A 21,321-nucleotide genomic window follows, 5' to 3' on the forward strand; every position below is an offset into this window, starting at 1 on the left:
TCCTATATCCACAGTCAGCACCTGTTTCTTAGAAATATTTCATCCAGTTGTTCTTTCATCCATTCTGTCTTCCAGCCCCTCACCAGCTGTTTCTGAAACACCTGCTATGTGTCAAGTACTGTGTTATGGGCTGAGGGTAAAGAAGTGACTAGAATACAGCCCTGGCCTCCCAGAGCTCCACGCTCAGGTAGGCACAGACATGTACAGGAGCAAGCACACCCCAGTGTGGTAAGTGGGACACTGGGGCAACACCTGGCCCTAAAAAGGAGACCTCAGGGGAGCTAAGTCCTGAAGGACAAATAAGAGTTATTTGGGCAGAGATGAGAGAAAGATCCAGGCTTACAAAAGGCATAAACAAGAGAGAAAGTGGGGTGATTCATTGAATCATAGAGAGTGTATTGTAATTGGACAGAAATGTTCAGACAGGAGATGGTCAGACCGGCCCCGGATGGCCACCCCATGTCCACAGTGGCCTTGGCCCCCATTACCAAACTTTGGTTCCGTTATTCACGGTCCCGTTATTCACAGGAGCTACGTTCTATAGTCGCCATGCACACTGAGCTAGCGGTATTGAGCCACTGCCCCAGGGGAAATACAGGCTAGGATTCCTACAACCTCCTCATCAACTGGATGATAGGTACCCTTGTTTTATGTGTGTTTCTGTTTTAAAACACCTTATTTAATGCATATCATTGCCTCATTCATGTTGAGCTCATGGCCAACAGCACTGCCCCTCATACTGAATGATGCCTACCTAACGTACATATTTTCTCCGTGAGGCTCGTCATGGCCTTCTCGTGCTTACAAACACTAGACAGCACTTCAGAACTATCTGTGGGGACTATTTTCAAAGGCAAAGTCACCAACAAGAAACACAGAAATGCAAAAAGCGTGGCACTAAACAAACTATGAAAAGGATACTTGTTTACAGCATGAGAGCTAAAACAAGAAGGCAGAGCGTTGCCTTGTTTGACCTCAGCTGGGAACGTGCCCAGTTGGACCAATAACATTTTTTGCCACGCTGCACATGTCCGCAAAGGAACGCAAAAGCGCCGCACGTATTGATTCGGGGGTTACAAACCCATTTCAGAGAGTAGGAAAATTGACACATGTGGAATCATGAATAAGATGGATTGTCTGTATTTCAAAACCACACAGACAAGCCTCTCAATGCTTGGAACTGCCGATGACCACTATAGCAAACAGAATATTTTGATTCTCTTTATTTTGATTTTTCCTGTAATACAGAAAGAAGGCATGAGTGCATTTAGGGCCAACTATGCATTTAAAACTCAAGATCTGAGAATTCATGTGAGGCCACATTACACTAAAGCAGTGTTTAGAACAGACCATTGTGTGTCGCTCCAAAAGGGCAGCCTGTCAGAGGGTGACTTACAGTTCATTCTCTGATGCCAGGGAAACCAGACTACTTAACTAGCAGAATCATTCCTGACTGGGACGAAGCAAAGAGCCTCAGAGCCCCAGAGGGCTCCTCTATTACGTCAGCTGTCAGCCAAGTATTCATATGTGGAGGAGCATCAGGAAATCACAGCCTGCCAGTTGCTGGCAGAAATGTGACAGGCTCTGCCCAGCAATGTGTTTTGAGAACAGTCTGGGCAGCCTGGTGCTTCAGAATTTTCTGGAACAGGGTGATAAATAACTTCCCAGGGGATGCTTCCAGGACAATTATTTATTTGAAATGCTAGACATGGGACTAATTGGTTTTATTTACTATTTTAAAATACAGGGCACCTGGGTAGCTCAGGTCCTGATCCAAGGGTCCCGGGATCGAGCCCCACATTGGGCTCCCTGCTCAGCAGGGAGCCTACTTCTCCCTCTCCCTCTCCCCTTCCCCTGCTTGTGTTCTCTCTCTCTGTCAGATAGATGATAGATAGATAGATAATAGATAGATAGATGATAGATAAAATATAGGTAGTCTCTTGTACAGGAAACAAAAAATTGTAGAAACAGTTCCCTCAGCCTAATCTCCTAGCTGACGCACTGACTCCAATAGGGGATTCTCTTTATCATTGAAGAGTGTACTTCATTACTTAGAATTTGCTCTTTAAAGAATATATGCTTTATTATGCTTTAAAGAATAAACTGCCTAGGGGCGCCTGGGTGGCTCAGTCAGTTAAGCCTTCGGCTCGGGTCATGATCCCGGGGTTCTGGGATCGAGCCCCATGTCATGCTCCCTGCTTGGCGGGGAGCCTGCTTCTCCTCCCTCTGTCTGCCTCTCTGCCTACTTGTGCTCTCTATCTCTCTGTCAAATAAATAAATAAAATCTTTTAAATAAATAAATAAATAAATAAATAAATAAATAAAAATAAAGACTAAACTGCCTAGGTGATATGTAATGCCAATTTTTTTTTTGGCATTTTCCCAATTTTTTAAATGTGATTTTGTAGATGATGGATTTTATTTTTTCGAGTAGTCTTAGGTTCACGGCAAAACTTGGGTAGAAAGTACAATTTTGGGCGCCTGGGTGGCTCAGATGGTTAAGCGTCTGCCTTCAGCTCAGGTCATGATCCCAGGGTCCTGGGATCGGGTCCCGCATCGGGCTCCCTGCTCCTTGGGAGACTGCTTCTCCCTCTGCTTCTCTCTCTCTGTCTCTCTGTCTCTGTTTCTCATGAATAAATAAATAAAATCTTTAAAAAAAAAAGAAATGGGGCGCCTGGGTGGCTCACTCGTTAAGTGTCTGCCTTCGGCTCAGGTCATGATCCCGGGCTCCTGGGATCGAGCCCCGCGTCAGGCTCCCTGCTCAGCCAGGAGCCTGCTTCTCCCTCTCCCACTCCCTCTGCTTGTGTTCCCTCTCTCTCTGTCAAATAAATAAATAAAATCTTAAAAAATGAAAAAAAAATAAAAAAAATAAAAAAAAGAAAGTACAATTTCCATTTACCCCTGGCCCCCACACATAGCCTTGCCCACTACCAACATTAACATCAGAGTGGTACCTTTGTTACAATCCATCAACCTACATTGACACATCATTATCACCCAAGCCCCAGTTTACATTAGTGTTCACTCTTGGCATTGTCCATTCTATGGGTTTGGACAAATATGCAATGACAGGTATCTACCATTATAATATCATACAGAAGAGTTCGCTACCCTAAAAATCCTTTGTGCTCTACCTCTTCCCCACCAACCCCTGACAACCATTGACCTTTTTACTGCCTCTATAGTTTGGGTCTTTTCCAGAATGTCATAGTTGGAATCAGACAGTATGTAGCCTTTTCAGATTGGCTAACCCTGGATGTGTAAGATCAATATCAGTTAATAAGACACTTGCAAATCGCCACACTATAAGCAGCTTGAGGTCTTGGTCATAGGTGTCTTCCCAGCACAGAGGAGGCACTTAAATGTTTGTTGAAAGCATGAATGGATGGGTCTCAGATTAAAAAAAAAAAAGAAGAAAAAGAAAAAAAGCAGATTCTCCAATTTAAAAAAAAATCAGAACACTAATAACAGTCAGTGTTAGTACTTACAACTTAGTATTACCTGGGAAAAGAAATGATGATGATATTCACTCTGAATAAAGAACAGCTTGTAAAAAATAAGGTACAAATACCAGATTGTCTCTCTCTCCCTTTCTCTCTCTCCCCATGGGTGATAGATGGATAGATATATAGATAAATAGATAGATGAGATTTGATTCAGATCTTAAAATTCTGACTACATCCTCTATAGAGTGGGATCTTCCATCTGATGTTATGGTTTAAGTGAAAGGAATTTCTGCTCAGCTTTTTCAAGTTTTGTGTTTGGGCTCTCCTCTGAGCACTCCGCAAATTACCTGAACTCCCCTAGGTTGGGCTATCCAGGGTGTCTGAGCAAAGCCAAACATAAGGAGAGAATGACATCATGGATCCGTTATGTGTCGTCCCTATTTCTAGCCCCAGAATCATCTTTGCTTTTTTAACAATAGAGCTGACTGCTGAGTCATATGTAACCTGAACCTTCATCTGCAGTTCATCCTGTTTCCTGCTGGAACCCAGGGAACCTAGACAAGGAGCAATTGCCTCAGCAGGGCAATGGAGGGAAGGAGAGGTGATAAGTAAGAGGCATTCAGGAAATAGAAAGGCAGATAGGAAAACCTGAGCCCAAACAATGATTAGTGAGAGCTAAGTCCAGAGCAATTAAAACATGGATCTGCCTCACTTTACACAACTAAGGTGTTCATAAATTTGCTTGTAAATCAACCTGCATTTCAACTGCAACAGGGGAACTGACATTTAGGGAAATCTGGTGATGGTTCCTTCTGTATTGTGATGCATTTGTCTGTAAATATTCACTTTCTAATTTAGCTGCATTTTATATATATATATATATATATATATATATATATTTTAAAGAGTTTATTTTAGAGAGAGAGTACATGAGAGGGTGAGCAAGAGGGAGGGGCAGAGGGAGAAGGAGAGAGAGAAAATCTTTTTTTTTTTAAAGATTCTATTTATTTATTTGACAGAGAGAGACACACAGAGAGAGTGAACACAAGCAGGCAGAGTGGGAGAGGGAGAAGCAGGCCTCCCACTGAGCAGGGAGCCTGATGCTGGCCTCAATCCTAGGACCCGGGGACCATGACCCGAGCCGAAGGCAGACGCCCAATGACTGAGCCACCCAGGCTCAAGAGAGAGAGAATCTTAAGCAGACTCCACACTGAGGGCAGAGCCCGACACAGTCTCGATCTCATGACCCTGAGATCATGACATGAGCCAAAATCAAGAGTCAGCTCTTTAACTGACTGGGCCACCCAGGTACCCCTTGCTGTATTATATTGGTATTTTCCTATGTTGTCTTTGAGAGAGGACTGTAGGTGTCTCATCAGAACACCTTGCCTAGCAGACAATTAGGCAGGACAAATACATTTGAGGCTAACTAAGTATGCCATGAATCCGGGCCTTCGACTTTACGTTGAAAATAAAGGAGTGTTGGTCTTGAATGCTGTCATATGTCTCAAGAGCAAATGTCTTGTTATGAAAAACATGTTCAGGAATCTATTTCAAAGAGAAAGAATGGGTTGCTCATTCAGAGGAATTACCAAGTGAGATGGCTTCCTAGCATTACTGTGGCTATTACTTGACATCTCTTCCTGCCCCTGGAGCTGGTATTTATCTGGCCACAAGGCCCTCTCCAATAAAGACTACATTTCCCAGCCTCCCTGGCAGCCTATGCGAGGCCATGTGTAAATCCTGGCCAACAGGATGTTAACAAGAATGTTATAAGTGACTTCTAGGAAATATCCTTAAAGGACAGAGATTCTCCTTCATTATCTCTTCCTCCTTTCTGGGAATGTGATGCCTGGAGTTCAAGCAGCCATTTTGGACTCTCAGGGAGTGAAGGGGTTCAGGACAGTACCACCCCCCCCTCCCGAAAGTGCCACTTTGGCATATGGATTATTTTGAGCTGGAGGCTTGAGACCCTGTGGGCTCAAGAGAAATTTTTAGTCTCCCTTAACTACATAGAAGAATCTAAGTTGGGGGTCTTTCCCAGAATAAGGGTTATTAGCAAAGATAAATCTTATCTGAGTGACCCATCTGTATGGCAGGATAAACATCTAATTTCCAAACATCTGCTCTTCTCATCGCCCTGTGAAGTACATTCCATTCCTCTGAAATCCCAGAGCCCTACTCACTGCTCCTTAGTTCAGAATGAACTAAGTCCAGTTAGAAGGACCTTGGGGGAACAGGAATTCTTGCTCCCCAACAGGAGCATGCTAAGGATGATAGAGAAACCAAACAGATGGACATGGGCTTCAAAAAGGTCTTGGAATTTCTAAATCAGCCTTTGACTCCTCTTTCTGGGCTCCTATGTAAGAAAGAAATACAATTTTCTCTTGTTTAAACCACTGCTGTGTTGCATTTTTCACTCAGAGCTGAATTGAAGACTGATTTGAGTTATAAAGGAAATGCTTATTTCATCTCAATGTAGACTTTATTTAATTCAATTAAATGCACCTATTAAACCCCTCACTACATAGAAAAAGAAGAGAGGGGTTCTTAACCTGAGGGTCCATGAACTTAAAAGGGAAAAAATACATCTTTATTTTTACATCCTTTCCTGAAATTTAGTATTTCAGTATTGAATGTAGTATTAATAGTACCTGTGACTTTGTCATTAATAGATATTTTCATATCATAGTTCATGCATGACAGATATCTCAAAGTATCATTTATATTTACCCCTACTTGAAATTAGGAAAGTCATTAAACCCAGTGCTAATTTGTCATTTAATGCATTCATGCAGACAGGCTGGGTTCTCGGGGAAGCATATTCTGAGACAAAAGTTAGCATGTAAGATATTTAGACAGTGCCCGTCTTGGGATCAATACCTGTGGAAGGGAGAGGAAGGAAGCAGGATTGTACAAAGGGGGAAGTCAAGCTGCAGTCAGGCCTGACAACAGCTTTGGGTGACCTCGTGGGAATCTCTGAGCCAAAATGGACCATCAGAGTTGCCCCATGTTGAATATTCATCCCTCTGCCTGGGTTAGCTGTTAAATGTGGGGTACCCCAGGAAGGACGTGGCCTTGGAGGAGCCATCTCTCTGCACGTGTGGCCATCCCTGGAAGGTGTGACGCCTGAAAGCCATCAGCTGACTGTACAACCTTCGCTGGGACAACAAGTCCTTCCTGAGAGTGGATCCAGGTGGTACATCATCTCCATGTCCATCCCAGTTCACCCCTTGAGCTATCCAGATCCATTTTTCCATATATTCAGGGAGCAGTTTTCCCAATATTCCAGTGGGCCTTTCTTCTTGGAAGAAACTTAGGAAAGTTAGTTCTATTAATTCTCAACACCTGCAGCTGTAACAGGTGTTAGGGCCACAATTGATACTCACCAAACCCTTACTCTGATACCCATTTTAGATCCCCTTGTCCTCAGCTAGCATCTCTGCTCATCTTGGGGCTTACCTGAAGGCATGACCCAGGCAATCTTCCCTGAGGGGTCTGTGCCCTGGTCACCATGCCTTCTGTGGTAAGCAGAATCATGCACCCACCAAAGATGTCCATGTCCTGGACCATGTGAATGTGTTATTTCATATGGCAAATGGACTTTGATGATTAAATTATGGATCTTGAGATAGGAAGATTGTCTTGGATTATCTGGGTGGGCCCAATGTTATCATTAGGATTATAAGCCAAACAGGGAGGCAGGGACATCAGAGTCAGAGAAGGAGATGTGAACCATGGGAATGATGACTAGGTGGGGTCTACAGACCCGATGGACTCGTTCTCAATCAGACCCTGGCCAGGACTCCATTCATTACCTGGTCTTCACATGCCCACACTCTCATGAGGACCCTGATGATACTTCAGGTCTTAGGGTACCAATGTCAATTCAGACCCTGAGTCCAACTCTCCTCAAAATATTTGGGCATTCCTCTTTCCCCAGTATACACTTGCCATAGTGTTACAGAGTCCTTCTGAATGGAGATCCAGCCTTCTTTTCAATCAATTGGTTCTGGATTTGAAAACTGGCTCAGGTCAGGCAAGGGAGCATGACTTCTTTTTTTTATTGTTATGTTAATCACCATACATTACATCATTAGTTTTTGATGTAGGGTTCCATGATTCATTGTTTGTGCATAACACCCAGTGCTCCACGCAGAATGTGCCCTCTTTAATACCCATCACCAGGCTAACCCATCCCCCCACCCTCCTCCCCTCTAGAACCCTCAGTTTGTTTTTCAGAGTCCATCATCTCTCATGGTTTGTCTCCCCCTCCGACTTACTCCCCTTCATTCTTCCCCTCCTGCTATCTTCTTCCTTTTCTTTTTTCATAACATATGTTGCATTATTTGTTTCAGAAGTACAGATCTGTGATTCAACAGTCTTGCACAATTCACAGCGCTCACCATAGCACATACCCTCCCCAACATCTATCACCCAGCCACCCCATCCCTCCCACCCCCCACCACTCCAGCAACCCTCAGTTTGTTTCCTGAGATTAAGAATTCCTCATATCAGTGAGGTCATATGATACATGTCTTTCTCTGATTGACTTATTTCACTCAGCATAACACCCTCCAGTTCCATCCACGTCATTGCAAATGGCAAGATCTCATTCTTTTTGATGGCTGCATAATATTCCATTGTGTATATATACCACATCTTCTTTATCCATTCATCTGTCGATGGACATCTGGGCTCTTTCCACAGTTTGGCTATTGTGGACATTGCTGCTATAAACATTGGGGTGCACGTACCCCTTTGGATCCCTACATTTGTATCTTTGGGGTAAATACCCAGTAGTGCAATTGCCAGATCGTAGGGTAGCTCTATTTTCAACTGTTTGAGGAACCTCCATACTGTTTTCCAGAGTGGTTGCACCAGCTTGGGAGCATGACTTCTTATTGGGCAGACTGCCTTAGCTTCCTGATCATTTGTCCTTGATTTCTTCTGATGGTGCAAGCTGCCCATCTTCTTCTTCTTTCCAGGGCTGTGTTCCACTACCTGATTTCCTAACTCTTTGTAGGTCAATCCCACTGGCTGCCACTCAAACCTCACCAGTCATTTATGATAAATGCATCCATCCATCCAGCTTCTTTTTTTTTAAGATTTTATTTATTTGGCAGAGAGAGAGCAGGAGAGCACAAGCAGTGGGAGCGGCAGAGGGAGAGGAAGAAGCAGGCCCCCTGTTAAGCAGGGAGCCAGATGCGGGGTTTGATCCCAGGACCCTGGGATCATGACCTGAGCCGAAGGCAGTCACTTAAACTGAGCCACCCAGGCACCCCCATCCAGCTTCTGATAGTGCACCAATTTATGACTTTTTGGATTAATGAAAGGACTTAAGAGACTCCAGAAAGTACACCCCCATAGGGTGTTAATAAAAGTGAAGGAAATAATGTAGCAGGATCAAGAAATGACAGGTAAATATCAGAGGTGTCTAAGACACCCAGGCTCAGCTTCCCATCAATCACATAGGATGTACTTTATCTTAGGACCATAACCCACCAGGATATGCACAAGATGCCTTGATTTCAAGGAGGCTATATTCTCATCAGTCTTTAATATGCTTCTGGTCACATAGCCCAAATCAGTCTGCATGATTGGGTTCATAATGGAAAATGAGATTATATAACAGAAAACAGGTACAAACAATCAATCTCTACGTTTTCTATAAACGATAGTGACAAGCTGGTACAGACTGTCCCTAGTGCTTTGTGGATTTAGCACAGAACCACATTAATCACTAGTTTGTGAATTCCACTCTGGATGGGCCAAGGGCAGGCACCACTTCTTTTAGGGTCCCCCTAAAATTAAGCTCAGGGTTGCAACAAACCGGGTAAGAGGAACCCTGTACCTACATAGATGATTAAAGGCCACATCTGGCCTCTACTGTCTTGGGTCCTATCATCATCATTGTTCTAATTTGGCCTAATTCTGTAAGAGCCTCTCCTATGCAGACCTGACCTGTAGAGAATTTCCTCTCAACCTACTGATGCTGGTGTCCCTCTTATCAACACATTCCTTATGGCCTTGATTCGGTTGTCTTCTGTGCTTCCCTGTGAAACTTTATCATCTGGTGGGGTGTCTGGACTTTACACCAAATATCTACTCCATCCTGCTGCCCTTAACCTATGAATGCCTTCCTCCACTGGCCATGATGCAATTCTGGCATTTCTATGCCACTTAGTGTGGCCTCTGTCTTTTTCATGCTTCTAGGAAGGAATGCAGACCATCTCTGGGAGTCTTTGCTTGGATATCAAATTCCTGTCCTCCTTAATCAAGCACCCTTAGAATCCAGTCCCACACGTACCCTCCAGGTTCTCAATGGTAAATGCTGGTTAGATCTATGGCTCCTTTTCTCCCTTCTCTCTCTCAAGTCATTTCCCTGGTTGAGTTAAGTCACTGATCCACTTAATCCTGGTTATGTTTAATGGCCTGGAGAGGAGTTGGTGGCAGGGGGGCAGATTGGGAAGGGATTCCACATTGACTTAAGGGAAGATGACTTTGCATTTTCTTCAAGCAAGGGGGAGGGGGGTGCTCCTGCAGGCTCAGAGAGTTCAAAGGAATCTGGGAATCTGGGATTTTCAAGGGCATCACTAAATATCCATTTTATATGTCAGGGTCCATCCTTTCCCAACAAGGATTCTGACCCAGTCATAGCAGGCCTTGGTTGGCAGTTTAAGCTTCTTTGGAGCATGGTTATTCAATTGAATTTAGCAATAGTCACCCAATTATGTTATCCTTAGTTACTATTCCCCCCCCACCCTTTTCCTCAAACACCTGATATCTCACACCACCTAGTGCATTCCCCCCCACCAGTATCCCATCCCAATTTACAGTTTTAACTGGACCCACCTAATGCCAGGAGCTATCTCTGCTCTGCCTACCACCAGTAGTGGATCTTCCCTGAAGGCGTGGTAGCAAACTTTCCAGCTCCCAAACTGCATCTTATCATCTGCTTTCTTAGACCACTCCTGACACCAGTTGTCCTTGGTTGGGTTGTCCAAGAACCAGAGTTTAGAATACAAATGTGTTTGGGCGCCTGGGTGGCTCAGTTGGTTAAGCGACTGCCTTCGGCTCAGGTCATGATCCTGGAGTCCCGGGATTGAGTCCCGCATCGGGCTCCCTGCTCTCAGCAGAGAGTCTGCTTCTCCCTCTGACCCTCCCCCCTCTCATGTGCTCTCTCTCTCTCATTCTCTCTCTGTCTCAAATAAATAAATAAAATCTTTAAAAAAAAAAAAAAAAAGAATACAAATGTGTTTTAGGACATGCAGACAACACCTAAGGAAGTAGGAAAAGGAAGCAGGACTGAGCAGAGGAAGAAGATGAGTTATGATCCAGCCTGACAGCAGCCGGCCTGGTCCTCTGGGGAGATCTGGAATTAAAAAGGTTAAAAACCCTCTGACAAAAAGGTATACAACGATGCCTCCTCTCTCCAGAATTTAATTTGAAATTTGGCTATCATCTTTCTCTAGTTATCCAGTACCCACCTCAAGATCCACTGACATTGGGGCGCCTGGGTGGCTCAGTCATTTGAGCACCTGCCTTTGGCTCAGGTCATGATCCCAGGGTCCTGGGATCGAGTCCTGCATTGGGCCCCCTGCTTAGTGGGGAGTCTGCTTCTCCCTCTCCCTCTGCTCTTTCCCCTGTTTGTGCTATCTTGTGCGCTCTCCCTCTCTCAAATAAATAAAATCTTTAAAAAAAAATCTGCTGACATAGTCACATATGTGAGAATCTTATGATAGAAAAGCTCAAGTTCTTTTCCCAAGGGTCTTTTTCACCCTCTATGTAAATCAAGGTGTGTATGGTGGAGACTATTACCTTCTACCCAAATCCTTTCTCTTCTTCTTCTCAATTCTTCCACATATGTTGGTGTCCCTTGCAGCTGGGGTGGCCATGTGATTAAATTCTAACAGTGGAACATGATTAGATGCCATGTCCAGTCTCTAAGAGAGCCAGTGTGCTTCCTCCATTTGCTCCTTCTCCTGCCAACTGGACCCAGGATGCGATGACCCAGCCCCAACCAAGCAAACAACAAGAAGGCTCTAAGGAGTGGCAGAGCCACAAGTTGAAAGGAGCCTGGGATGCTGAACCTCAAGTGGAGGAAGACACCTACCTACCCAGAACACTGCCCCCCTAGGCTGTGAAGGGAGTTGTGTTTGAGCTATTACATTTTGGGGTCTGTTTATTACAACGGTTTAGCTTACCTTTTTTTTTTTTAATAGATTTTATTTGTTTGTTTGAGAGAGAGAGAGAACACAAGCAGAGGGGAGGGGCAGAGGGAGAGGGAGAAGCAGACTCCCCACTGAGCAGGGAGCCTGATGCGGGGCTTGATCCCAGGACCCCGAGATCATCACCTGAGTGGAAGGCAGACACTTAACCGACTGAGCCACCCAGGCACTCCAACAGTTTAGCTTACCTTGACTGAAATTGTATATGAATAGATTTGGTAGCAGAGTGCCCAAATTCTATGGGTAACTGGAGCTTAGTTCTAAACCCACCTGGGACACTATTACATAAAGAAATTGAAGTCCAGAGAAGTTAATGAATTTGTCTAAAGACTCACAAAATGGCTAAGATTAGGACCCAACTCTTCTGAAACCTAATCTGGTTCTCTTTCCCTATGCCATTCCACCTTCTATGGTTCTCTAGGGTGGGCATGGCGTGCTGAATGTGGCCATGAGATTTCTATTTCAGCAAGAGGGAAGGGCAGGGAGAAAAGGAGGGGATGCATTTTCTTGGCCTCAATTAGTGAGCCATTAGCTACCCACGGTGATTAAATTATCTGGAAAGACTCCCCAACTCCACAGCATATACAGTTAAATGACAGATTGGCTCACAATTGTTTGAGCACTCATTGCTTCAGTTTAAGGTAGGCAAATGTGATCTTCAATATCAGGGCACCACAGTGTTATCAGGTCCTTGTCAGTTCACAATCATCTTTATCTTTTCTTTAAGATTTTATTTATTTATTTGACAAAGAGAGACACAGCAAGGGAGGGAACACAAGCAGGGGGAGTGGGAGAGGGAGAAGCAAGCTCCCCACTGAGCAGGCAGCCTGATGTGGGGCTCAGTCCCGGGACCCTGGAATTGTGACCTGAGCCAAAGGCAGATGCTTAACGACTGAGCCACCCAGGCACCCCACAATCATCTTTATCTTAAAGGAAATAAATTCGAATGAGGATGCCTGTTCATTCGACTGCTATAGTTTATTTTACATATAGAAATAAAATCACACGTAGCAAAAGCATTGATAACAAACATGATGATAAAATAAATAACTACTATTTATCACCTGATGAATGCCCACTATTTGTCAGGCACTGCAAAGAAACTTTATACACATGCACACACATACAAAAACACACAGTGTAAGAAATTTATATATATATATAATATAGAAATATATATATAAAAGAATGTATATATTCTTATTTAATCTCTGTATCATCAGCTTTGCTGTGGTGACAACTCTCAAAATCCCAGTGATTCACACAATAAATGTCTATTTCTTACTCATGTTATATGTACTTCCTTGTGTTTTTTTTTTTTTTTCATTCTGGGACCTAGGCTGAAGGTGCAGCCCTATAGGACATGTCATTTTGGTGGTGGAAGAAAGAACAAAAGTAGTAGAAATTTGCAATGCCTCTTACAGCTTCTGCTCAGACAAATCTACAACATGTCCATTAGTTCTACTAGCCTAAGACCATCACATGGCCAAAGTCAAACACCAGTGGGGAATTAGAGTGGAGGCAGCGCAGATCACATGGTAACAGGCTAGGACATATAATCCCCATGCAGGAAAAAGGGAAAGGAAACAATTGGGGATGATAACAAAACTTCAATGCTACAAGATAGATATTAATTCCACTTCCCTCTCCACTTTCCCAGAGAAGATAAATAACTTTTCTAAGTTCCTTCTAGAGGTTGGAAATACCCCTTTCAGTTAGGGTGACTAGGGAGACTTTGGCAAAATTTGAGCTAGGGTTTGAAGGTTAGGTAGGACCTTGGTAAGGGAAGAGAGGGCAAGGACTTTGTCGGCAAAAGAAAACCCCAGAGTAGAGGTGAGGAAATGCCAGCCAAACAGGATCAGTTGACCATAGGGTAGAGAAGAGAAAACTGGAGAGGACAGGGGCTCCTTGAATGCTGAGGAGTTCAAGGCTAAGTTTAACTTCATTTAAGAGGCAGTTAGAAACCTTTAGATACTTTTGAGAAGAGAGTGCCATGATAAAAATGATTGCTTCCTCAGACTGATCTGACTACAGGGTGCAGGGTGGGCTGACATAGGGAGAAAAGGAAAACAGGGAGACCAGTAAGGTAACTACATTTCCACAACCAAGGTAGCAGTCTTTAACTAGGTTGGTGGCAGCTGCAACAATAAAAAGGTCAATTCCAGAGACTCAGATCCAGTGGTTGAAGAAATTAACTCCCCATCTTCATCACCCATCCCGTACTCCCAATAATATGTGTGAATAACATTTTTAACAGCCTGCTTTCTGTATTAACGTGTAACATACAATATTGTTTTTTGGCTTTGGGGTTTTTTTGAAGAGAATATAAGTGCTATGCACATTAAAGCTTCGGGACATGCCCCATGCCCCTAGCACAAGATGGCTGCTCCCCAACCCTCATACATATAAAGCCTCCCACTGCCAGGGCTTAAATTAAATGTTGGATAGACCAAGTAAGGCCAAAGTCCGGGGGCCGGGTGACTGGGGGAATGAAAGTCACTGGTCAATTTCAGTGAGGTGTGCTATCCAGGTGAGAATCTCCAGCAGGCACTTGGAAATTCAGATCCCAAGTTCTACTTAACAGAATAATGGTGTTTCAACAAGCAAGCTAAAAATAACTGCATATATGAAAATACTTTGCAACGTGATAAGGGTTATTGGAAACTTCGTCTAATTTAAAATTTTATTCTAGGGTCACGGTTGGATAAACAATACATTTGAATGCTCCTTATTAAAAAACAAAACAAAACACAAAAACCTGTATTACGACTAAGTCTGTTTAAAGTGGATTTACTAAAAATCCACTTTGGCCAATAACAAGGGTGGAAAGAAACCAGGTGGAAAGGAAGCTGACCCAGGGAAACTAATCTCCAACAAGGGAGACCATTTCAGGAAACTCAAGGGCTAAGGATGCCTGGCCAGCCGTAAGCAGGGCGAGCCCAGTGGAAGCCCCGAGTTCCGGGGTGGACGGACTGCGGAGCTATGTGAAAACCTGCCCAGGACCTTTCCGAGATAGGACAACACCCCGGGACAATAAGGAAAAGGGGCAGCGGATCTGGGGGACGGAGCACCAGCTTCTTCCCAAACCCAGGGCGGGGAACCTAGCCTCTCTCCCAAGGGCGGAGACCTCTTAGACAAGACAAAGACTCCAGCCACGGTAGGAGACCTGAAGTGCGCGTGCTCCATGGAACGCGCATGCGCGTAGCGGCGAGCGCCGTGGCTCGAGGTGTCGAGGGAGGGGAGTCAGGAGAAGGGAAGCGTCGAAAGGAGGGAGCCAGGAGGCTGGGGCGGGCCGAGTGGTGGGGTGCTCGCGCGCGCCCACTAGTGGCCGGAGGAGAAAACGTCCGCGAAGGCCTCGCTGCCCACCCCTCCCTTGGGGAGGCTCGCGCTCCCGCTGCTCGCGCCTGCGCCGCCCGCCGGCCTCGGGAGCGCGCCCTCTCGCTGGTGCACGCGCTCGCAATCTCCGCCACCCACCAGCTCCCGCACCAGCAGCCGCGCCGCCGCCGCCGCCCACCTTCTGCCGCCGCCACCACAGCCACTTTCTCCTCTCTTTCCTCTACTGTCCTCGCCCTCTGTCGACTATAAGGTAAGCGCGAGGTTCCTAAATCTGCCTCCTCGTCCACCCCCTTGCACCCCCAGGCTGCCGCCCCTTGTCCCCTGCCTCAGAGATGGGTTTCATGAGGTAAGCATAGGTCGGGGGCAACGGCTGGGGCCCCTCCCTGCGCCCTGTGCGCTCCGGGGCTGGGACTAGGGCGGCTTGGAAAGGCACCCATGCAGGGATCCGCGCGCGCGCTCGCGCGCGCGCGTTTGTGTGTGTGTGTGTGTGTGTGTGTGTGTGTGTGTGTGTGTGTGTTAGGGGGTGTCCTTAAAGACCCGCTTCGCGCGGACCCGGGCAGAGGTTGTGCCCGAAGGGTGGGGCGCGGATGGCGGTGACCTGGGGGAAGGGGCTGCTGTGCACTCTCGATCGTCACCTTTTGCCGCAATGGGCGTGCGTCTATGTGTGTGTGTTGGGGGGTGTCCAATGACGACCCCCGAAACCGAACCTGTAATCCTATTTCTCTGCTTTGGTTGGCCATAAGCCCTTCAGGAAGGTATGGATCCGGTTCTAGAAAAGATGAACCCTGCCTGCCCCTCCCTACACCTCCCCGGCAGCAATTCCAGTGGGGCTTTCACTGCCCCTGATTTAAGGCGGTGGCCCACCCCCTCCCCGTTTTCCTCCTTCAGAAACCCACAGGGGACATTTGGGGGCTGGGAGTGGAATCGAGGAGATGGGGAGGGGTCCAGGCGCTGTCACTTTAGTTGCCCTTCCCCCTGCGCGCGCCTGGCACCGAGACGCGAGCAGCGCCGTGCCCGAGAGAAGGTAGTGCGCGGATACCGATGTTGAGGCTCCGAAAGACGAAAAGGCTGGAGTCACCTGGCCTTGCAATGTGGAAGGACTCGGCAGCGGCGGATCCCCGCTCGCTGGCGCTCACAGCCGCAGCCGCGCACAGACAGGCGCGGGGGCTGCAGGTGCATTTCGGGGCGGGCCCCTTTCTCTGCGCTCTGCGCCTGGCGTCCGGCGTGTGCGCTCCCTGCCGGAGGCGCAGGGCTGGCGCGCAAGGCTCGCCCCTCACTGCGGCAGTGGGTGTGGACCCGGGTGGGCAAGGAAGGGGAGGGTAGGCTCTGCCTCCTCCCACTCCCACCCCTGCTTTTTTTTCCCTTCCAAACGCGAGGTGCCATCTTTTTGCGGCGTGTCACGTCTTTACTGTACCGTGCCAAGCCGGGTGGCTAGGCTTTGGAGGACAGGGCGGGGACTGTAATTAAGTGTGTGTGTGTGTGTGGGGGGGAGTAATCAACGCTGAAATCTTGGTATTTTGCTGCTGTGGGCTTGAGCCCTGGGGGCGTTCACCCGGAATCTTTCTCGGGGGCTAGATGCTTTGTTTGTAGGGCTTACGTGATCTGCGCTGCCAGCCCTGGTTTTTTTGGCTCTTATCTATGAGAGGTTTAACCTAGGCCCCCGCCCCTCCCCCTATTTTCCGACCCTCATTTTCGAGCCCTCTGTTAGATCTCGGGCTGGCTGGGGTCAAGGAACCCCGGTCACAGCCCTGGGGGCACGGATGGAATGGGCGTGACCCCGCTCGACCCCCTCCCGGAGCCGGGCGGCGCGCCAGGAAAAGTCCGCGGGGCCGAAGGGCTGGGATTTAAGGTCTCTGCGCGCTGTGCGGGTGGCCGCAGAGGGAGGAAGACCCTCCCTACACCCCGAGAGGCCTGGGGACCACCTCCCACGGGCTGCCCACCAAGGGTCACCAGCGACCCCTGGGAGGTGGCGGGGACAGCGCACAGGCGGAGCCCCTCATCGCTTCATGCCCTGTTGCTTCGCGGGGCAGGAGAATGTAAGGGGGCAAGAGGGTTCCTCCTGTGCTTCGGGCCACACCCATTTTTCCTGAGATGACCGGGGGGGGGGGGGGCGCGGAGAGGATGTTGCTATGGAAACCACACGCGTCCCAAGAACTGACCTCAGGGCGTTGCCCTGCCCCTTCCCAGCCAAGATTGAGAACCCTAGGGGCAGGCGAGGCCGCGGCCCCTCAGTCTTTACCAGGCCGCTGGAGGGAGACCCCCTCACCTCAACCCTGAGCGGGTGACTCTTCATAATGGGCCTCCGGCGGCCTCAGCCACCCAGATCAGCGTCCCTCGTGTATTCTTATTATTGTGGCCGAATATTATTTTGGAAACGTACAAGATTTTAACTTGAAAGCCCGAGTACACCACCTCCCTTGGAACGGGGCCGAGAGCGGGGAAGCGGGGCATGGACCCCTGGCAAAGGAGTCCGAGCCTCGCCCTCCTGCGATGAGCCGGGTCCGCGAGGTTTTCTGGTTAATTCTATCGCTGCAGACTGATGCGGGGGCGCAGTTCCGAGAGGGATGAACATCTCTGGAACCGAATCATGCACGCGAGCCGCACAGATTGATCCGAATGTCCAGGGAATGATCCGGCTCGGGGTCGAGAGCCCGCCAGAGGCCAGGCCGAACCTTCCCGGCTGTAGCGTCGGAGGTCGGAGCCCGGGTAGTGTGGGGCCTCCCTGAAGAGTTGAGTCCGCCAAGGGTGGGGTGCAGGAGAGGCTCAAGGATCGCTTCGAGCATCTTCTCCGCTCGCCCCTCTCCACTCCCTCCACCCTAGAACTGGGCGCGGAATTCAGGTTCCAGACAGAGCGAGGGTCTCGGAGCGGCCCTGAGAACCGGTAGCCCGCGGCCACGGCTGCCCGGGGCGGACCGAGGGCGGAGGGGTCACCTCCTGTCGATGAGGGGAAAGGGAGCGTGGCGGGAGCGAGCACATTTAGCTCAATGCCGGAAACAAAGCGCAGTCCAGACGTCCGCGATTTTGCTCCATTTTGAAATGTGTTGGCGCTTTGCTGGGTCTCTCGGTCGGCATCCCGGGCGCCAGGGGATGGATCTTCGTACGCGGATTTGGAAACACCATCCCAGCTCTCCGCGCGCTTGAACTAAACGGCTTCCCCCCTCCCCCTCCCGGGATCTCGAGGGATGCAGCATTTGCGCCCATGCTCCGACGGGAAATGTCCGGGCACGGATCCGAGGGCCATCGATTCCTGTCCCCGATCCCCATCAGGCGGGAGCTCATTTACGACCCCACTTGGCCTCTGGCACCCAGGAACCTCCCGGCCCGGTCTCCAGCTGGGCTGAGTTGGGATCGATGATGGAACCTGGGAGAGCAACTGCGGGGCCTGGCTCTCCAGGCCACTTCTCCTGTGTGCTCAGGTTCGGCAGGATGGCTTTTTGGTCCCTTACCCCTCCAACTGACCTATCCTACAGCAGAAAAAGAAATGTCTTTCCTACCAAAATTAATGAAGGTATTATTTTGCATTTTATGATGCTGCTTAGGTTTGCTAGATAAGAATCGCTTATCTATTCCTCCATCTCCAAACCCTTCCTCTAAACAATAAATGAATTACCACCCCATCCCACTCCATCCCAGTGGCTGGTCTCGAGTGACTCCTGAAGCTAATCAATTTCTTGACCAGCAGTTGATTCTGAAACAGCTTGTGTTTACTGCAATAACCAGGCTTGGCTCTTGGGATTGCCTTTGGATAGTTTGTGGGAGAGTTTTGTTGGCTTTGCTGGGTTTGGACGAGTGACAGTCCATGTCTGTATGTGCCTGCCCCACACAGACCTCCTCTGCACCTGCCCTTGGTGGAAGGGCGTGGCTTTGAACTGGTTTCAGGTATCAGGCTCAGCATCCCTGACAGGAACAAAAGAAATGGATTATTCCCACAAACTGAAAGAAAACTTAGAATCAGTTTGACTGAGAAAGGGTCAGATATACTCCAGTTGGGGAAAGAGCCCCTTCTATTGAATAGGCGCTTTGACCCACATGCCCTTGGAGGGCAGTGCCAGCCTGAAGATGTAATAGGATTGTGGTGCCCTTTGTTTAGGCTGAATTTTCTTTCTGCCCTTTTAACATCAGTTCATGAAGCCCATTTGTTGAAAATTTTTTAAAAGTTGTGTTTTATTACAACTTCCCTCAGCATTTATGTATACGAATATGGTTTGAGTGGCTCCACAGCTGTATATGAACATATATTAACTTTCTAGTTAAACACGTGATAGTTTTCCAACTAGATATTATTCTCCTTACTCCCACCTTGAAAAAGAATCACTCAAAAACAAATAAAAACACCCCCAGAGGCTTAAAACAGTGCTAGGTATACAAATAAGTGGGTAAAATGGGAAAATGCAGGTCAAAAAGGTGGCAAAAAGAAAACAGAATGGGGGGGCTATATTCAAGGTCATGGCATCAGGAGGGTTTGGGGACAAATCCAGCCCAGTTTGTCCCCTATCAGTGTCCAACTGGCACCCAGAAAGCGGCCTGTGCCCCTTGGTACACCTCCACACCCTCCCTCCTCTGCTTCCGAGCCTTCTCCCTTCCCGGTACAGCACTCCTTGGCCCCAGAGCCCGGTCCCCACTGCTCACCCCACCCTGGTTGGCCAGAAGAGTTCAGGAGAGAGGGTGGGAAGAAAGCACACAATACCCCAGGGGAAAGAAGACCCTGCCCTGCCATCTCTGGGACTGTAGGTTCTCCTGGTGCCAGAGGTCAGAAAGATGGGGTGGGAAACCCCATTTGTTTCTGCCCCTTCCCCTTCCTCCTGCCCTGCATTTTTCATTATCCCACTTTAAAAACTGCCCCTCAATCCCTCCACATCCCCAGAAATATACACTTGATTAATCGCTCCTAACTTGCCACCCTTGCTGCTTCCATGGTGATTTGCAGGAGCCCTGACATGGAGGGGCACGCCTGAGCAGGTGAGGGGAAGAGAAGACTGCTGCCTGACCAGCTGGGCTGCTTCCGGGAGAGGACCCCAATATTCCAGCTGGGACTCTGGCTGTTTTCCTCTAAAACAGTGGTGTTCAGTCCCCAGGGCCATTGAGATGTCTAGAGATGCTTTTTTTTTTAAGTTTTTATTGATATATTTGACACACAGAGAGAGAGAGATAACACAAGCAGGGAGAGATGCAGGCAGAGGGAGAGGGAGAAGCAGACTCCCCGCTGAGCTGAGCAGGGAGCCCAACATGGGGCTCGATCCCAGGACCCTGAGATCATGACCTGAGCCGAAGGCAGATGTTTAACCAGCTGAGCCAGTTTTTCACAACTGGGGTAGGTGCAACAGGCACCTAGTTGGTAGAAGCCAGAGATGCTGCCAAACCTCCTGCAGTGCACAGGACAGTCCCCCACATCAAAGAATATCCAGCCCCAAATGTCGCTCATGCCAGGGTCAGAAGCCCTGCTATAGAAACATTGTTACTTTGGCATTCCTATCATAATGGCACTTATGTTTAAGGAGTGTCTTTTAGGAGGCACTGTTCTAAGTGCTCCCCAGAGATTATCTCATTTCATCCTCCCAACAGCCCCCTTTGGTAGCAGGTGCTGTTATTATCTCTGTTACGTATGGAGAAACTGAAGTACAGAGAGGTTTAGTAACTCACTACAGGTCACACAACCAGTGAGGGGTAGAGCTGGAAGTCTGACCCTAGCTCCCTCCCCTTCTCAGCTACGTGTGGCTTTAATAGGTCTTTGTGGGCTAGCCTGGGAACCCAAGCATGATCTGTAACATTGACCCAGTGGAAGATTCAAACTCCAAAGCCACTGACTCACAAAATGAACTTTTGAAAGAGTCTGCAATTGGAGCACAACCTAAAGCTCATAATTTCTGATCTAGCCTTGACACATGGAGCAAAGGATTTAACTCAACCTCTGTGTCTCTGTTTATAAAACAAAGAGAAAATATCTCAGGGACCTTAAACCTCTTCCCCCAGACCCAGGTTTTCAAGACCGTTCTGTCATACAAAGGAACAGCTGGTTCTGATTGGCTCAGAGAAGGCTAGAAATCAAGATTGGGGGATCATGACATAGACTCAGCTATGGTCACGGTCAAATCGGTGAAGTTTTAGGGACAGCAGATACTCATCTATGGACAGTGGACAGTGCCCTCAGAGGGATCAAAGTTTTGGCACCAGCCAGTGGGACCAGCTCTGAGCCTGTGACTGAGTTGATTTGGGTGGACATGGGAAGGACCTCATGCAGGAATCTCAGGGCTCCCTTGGCAAAGGTGGGCCTGGAGGCTTTTCTTACTTCTTGGGGCCCAGTCTCTGCA

At 47.9% G+C, this 21,321-nt stretch overlaps 1 protein-coding gene across 17 annotated transcripts in view; it reads left to right on the plus strand.

Annotated features, from left to right (window-relative positions):
- The first annotated feature begins 15,104 nt into the window (after positions 1-15,104).
- Positions 15,105-21,321, plus strand: part of MAPT (microtubule associated protein tau) — a 96,970-nt gene continuing 90,753 nt past the window's right edge. For 10 of the 17 annotated variants that reach the window (XM_027626378.2, XM_027626380.2, XM_027626382.2 and 7 more), the window contains exon 1: positions 15,105-15,263. The gene's annotated coding sequence lies outside the window, so the exon portion shown is untranslated. The remainder of the gene's footprint in view (positions 15,264-21,321) is intronic. The other 7 variants (XM_027626388.2, XM_027626387.2, XM_027626389.2 and 4 more) reach the window with 4 other exon arrangements.

Source organism: Zalophus californianus, chromosome 16 (genome assembly GCF_009762305.2).
Source record: "Zalophus californianus isolate mZalCal1 chromosome 16, mZalCal1.pri.v2, whole genome shotgun sequence".
Taxonomy (NCBI): Eukaryota; Metazoa; Chordata; class Mammalia; order Carnivora; family Otariidae; genus Zalophus; species Zalophus californianus.